Source organism: Chenopodium album, chromosome 14 (genome assembly GCF_948465745.1).
Source record: "Chenopodium album chromosome 14, dcCheAlbu1.1, whole genome shotgun sequence".
Lineage (NCBI taxonomy): Eukaryota > Viridiplantae > Streptophyta > Magnoliopsida > Caryophyllales > Amaranthaceae > Chenopodium > Chenopodium album.
In genome coordinates, this window is record NC_137847.1 from 32,418,004 (window position 1) to 32,421,953 (window position 3,950).

General features: G+C 37.9%; 3 non-coding genes and 4 pseudogenes across 3 annotated transcripts; all 7 read right to left on the minus strand.

Moving 5' to 3' along the window:
• Nucleotides 1-793: 793 nt before the first annotated feature.
• Nucleotides 794-912, minus strand: LOC145580402 (5S ribosomal RNA; annotated as a pseudogene).
• A 199-nt stretch (nucleotides 913-1,111) lies between these two features.
• On the minus strand, nucleotides 1,112-1,229 carry LOC145580343 (5S ribosomal RNA). Its single transcript, XR_014099407.1, has one exon. It is a non-coding gene; the product is annotated as a 5S ribosomal RNA (ribosomal RNA).
• Nucleotides 1,230-1,713: 484 nt separating this feature from the next.
• Nucleotides 1,714-1,832, minus strand: LOC145580539 (5S ribosomal RNA). The gene has a single exon (XR_014099559.1). It is a non-coding gene; the product is annotated as a 5S ribosomal RNA (ribosomal RNA).
• Nucleotides 1,833-2,033: 201 nt separating this feature from the next.
• Nucleotides 2,034-2,152, minus strand: LOC145580390 (5S ribosomal RNA; annotated as a pseudogene).
• Nucleotides 2,153-2,666: 514 nt separating this feature from the next.
• On the minus strand, nucleotides 2,667-2,785 carry LOC145580379 (5S ribosomal RNA; annotated as a pseudogene).
• A 198-nt stretch (nucleotides 2,786-2,983) lies between these two features.
• LOC145580438 (5S ribosomal RNA) lies at nucleotides 2,984-3,102 on the minus strand (annotated as a pseudogene).
• Nucleotides 3,103-3,469: 367 nt separating this feature from the next.
• Nucleotides 3,470-3,587, minus strand: LOC145580319 (5S ribosomal RNA). The gene has a single exon (XR_014099385.1). It is a non-coding gene; the product is annotated as a 5S ribosomal RNA (ribosomal RNA).
• Nucleotides 3,588-3,950: the final 363 nt, after the last annotated feature.

A 3,950-nucleotide genomic window follows, 5' to 3' on the forward strand; every position in this document is an offset into this window, starting at 1 on the left:
GATAGAATCCTCGCAGCGCGATGGCGCGGATATGATAAAAATGTTGTACGGAGTCCTTTTCCCAATATAATTAGGTAATTAGACTCCATAATTATCACAATTAAAATCAGTTTTATCATTAAAACACTTATTTTATTCCAAATAAAAATCAAAAATAAAATAAAATAAAAGTATAATTATTAATCCTAATTCCACTAGAATTTAAAAGAACCTTCTAAATTATCCTACAAGATTAAAATCAATCCTAATAACTTTAGGAATAACAATTAATGGGCCCTCCACTTGATCATTGGGCCGTATATAAAATTTATTTTGGTCCTAGTTTAGTATTTTGACAATAATTTCCTCATTATTCATTGGAATTGGGCTTATAATATATCGTTGGAAAGCTCTTTTCGAGCCCCATCCAACTACACTATTAGTCTCATATCATGGAAAAAACTAAATTGGACTGGACTTTTTCATAAACAGGGTACGAAAAGAAATATTTTGGAAAACAGAAAGAAGTATTTTTAGTAAAAACAAGTGCATCACGAGACTCCTTCACATTTCACCTCGTTCCATAATAAATGAGGTGAAAGACATTCATCACTGGGTTTGGTTTTTGGGGAGACACAATCAGGTGTCTACAAGCCACCATTTCCTTCTAAACTTCTTAACTTTGCACCCGATCGTCCTAATTGAGCAATTTGTTTTTTCAAATTGGTTATTTTTTCAAGATCTACACTTTTCACAACATATCCCACCTCAAAATAATATAAAACGAAAAAAAATTCAAAATTTGGCGATAAAAGGGGTGCAACACGAGGACTTCCCAAGAGCTCACCCATCCTAGTACTACTCCTGCCTAAGCAAACTTAATTACGGAGTCCTAATGAGATCCAGTGCATTAGTGCTGGTATAATCACACCCATTCACTAACGCACTCATTTCTATATAACCCATTTTCGGCCCCCATTTCCTTCGAAACTTCGTACTTTTGCGCCTGGTCGTCCTAATTGAGCAATTTTTTTTTTTAAATTAGTCATTTTTTTGAGATCTACGCTTTGCAAACCATATCCCACAACAAAATAATAAAAAACAAAAAAAAAATCAAAATTTGGCCAAAAAAGGGGTGCAACACGAGGACTTCCAGAAGGTCACGCATCCTAGTACTACTCTCGCCCAAGTACGCTTAACTGCGGAGTTCTGATGGGATCCGGTCAGTTAGTGCTGGCATGATCGCACCCATTTCTAAATCCTCATTTCCTTCGAAAGTTGTATCTTTGCGCCGGGTCGTCCTAATTGAACATTTTTTTTCAAATTGTTCATTTTTTCGAGATCTACGCTTTGCACACCATATCAAACCTTAAAACAATATAAAAAGAAAAAAAAAATATAAAATTTTGAGAAAAAAGGGGTAGAACACGAGGACTTCCCAGGAGGTCACCCATCCTAATAGTACTTTCGCTCAAACACACTTAACTGCGGAGTTCTGATAGGATTTGGTGCATTGGTTCTAGTATGATCGCATCTATTTACTTAAGGCAATCATTTATATATAACCCATTCCAAGCCCCCATTTCCTTCGAAACTTCATTACTGTGCGCCTTGTCATCCTAATTGAGTAATTTTTTTTCAAATTGGTCATTTTTTCGAGATCTACGCTTTTCACACCATTTCCCACCTCAAAATAATTAAAAACGAAAAAAAATTCAAAATTTGGCCAAAAAAGGAGTGCAACTCGAAAACTTCCCAGGAGGTCACCTATCCTAGTACTACTCTCGCCCAAGCACGCTTAACTGCGCAGCTCTGATGGGATCCGGTGCATTAGTACTGGTATGATCGCACCCATTTACTTAACGCGCTCATTTTTATATAACCCATTCCCAACCGTCATTTCCTTCGAAACTTCGTAACTTTGCGCCCAGTCGTCCTAATTGAGCAATTTGTTTTTTCAAATTGGTCATTTTTTCGAGATCTACGCTTTTCACACAAAGTCCCACCTCAAAATAATAAAAAACTAAAAAAAAATTCAAAATTTGGCAATAAAAGGGGTGCAACACGAGGACTTCCCAAGTAGTCACCCATCCTAGTACTACTCCCGCCCAAGCAAGCTTAATTGCGGAGTTCTGATACGATCCGGTGCATTAGTGCTGGAATAATCTTACCCATTTAATTAACGCGTTAACTTCTATATAACCTATTCCAACCGTTATTTCCTTCGAAACTTCGTAACTTTGCACCCGGTCATCCTAATTGAGCATTTTTTTTCAAATTAGTCATTTTTCGAGATCTACACTTTGCACACTATATTCCACCTCAAAATAATGAAAAACGAAAAAAAAATTCAAATTTTGGCCAAAAAATGGATACAGCACGAGGAATTCCCAGGAGGTCACCCATCCTAGTACTAGTCTCGCTAAAACACGCTTAATTGCAATGTTTTGAGGGGATCCGGTGAATTAACGTCGGTATGATCGTTCACATTTACTTAACACTCTCATTTCTATACAACCCTTTCCAAGCCCCCATTTCCTTCGAAAATTCGTAATTTTTCGCCCGATTGTCCTAATTGAGCAGTTTGTTTTTTCAAATTGTTCATTCTTTCGAGATCTACGCTTTTCACACCATTTCCCACCTCAAAATAATAAAAAACAAAAAAAATTCAAAATTTGGCGAAAAAAGGGGTGCAACTCGAGAACTTTCCAGGAGGTCACCTATCCTAGTACTACTCTCACCCAAGCACGCTTAATTGTGCAGTTCTGGTGGGATCCGGTGCATTAGTACTGGTATGATCACACCCATTTACTTAACATGATCATTTCTATATAACCCATTCTTAGCCCTTATTTCCTTCAAAACTTCGGAACATTGCGCCCGGTGATCCTAATTGGGCATTTTCTTTCTCAAATTAGTCATTTTTCGAAATCTACGCCTTAAACACCATATCCCACCTCAAAATTATAAAAAACGAAAAAAACTTCAATTTTTGGCAAAAAAAGGGGTGCAACTCGAGAACTTCCCACGAGGTCACCTACCCTAGTACTACTCACGCTAAACTACGCTTAACTGTGGAGTTTTGAGGGGATACGGTGCATTAATGCTGGTATGGTCGCTCCCATTTACCTAATGCTCTTAATTCTATATAACCCATTCCCTGTGGTAATTTCCTTCGAAACTTTGTAACTTCCTAGGAGGTCACCCATCTTAGTACTACTCTCGCTCAAACACACTTAATTGCAATGTTTTGAGGGGATTCGGTGAATTAATGTTGGTATGATTGCTCCCATTTACTTAACGCGCTCATTTCTATATAACCCTTTCCAAGCCCCTATTTCCTTCGAAAATTCGTAACTTTTCGCCCGGTCGTCCTAATTGAGCAATTTGCTTTGTCAAATTATTCATTTTTTCGAGATCTACGCTTTGCACACCATATCCCACCTCAAATAATAAAAAACAAAAAAAAAATTCAAAATTTAGGGAAAAAGGGGTGCACCACGAGGACTTCCCAGTAGGTTACCCATCTTAGTACTAATCTCGCCCAAGCACGCTTAAATGCGGAGTTCTGATGGAATCTGGTGTATAGTGCTGGTATGATCGCACCCATTTACTTAACACACTCATTTCTATCTAACCCATTCCCAGCCCCCATTTCCTTCGAAACTTCTTAACATTGCGCCTATAGGGACTATTTCAAGCATCCCAAATTTTAGCCCCATTATGATCTTGCATTAATGCATGGTGGCGTCCAAAGAAGCTAGAGAAAAAGAGCCGCCAACAAGTTTTAGGAACTTTTAAACCATTCACGATCACAGAGATCGCTAACTCCATAGTGGTCTCAAACCATGACTGATATTTGGGGATGAAGGTACAAATTCAACCTAAAAGAGATTGAACTTGCCCTAAATAGGCCTCTACTTTGTACTTCTCATATTCATGTGCGCTCTTCGATCAACATACGATCAATA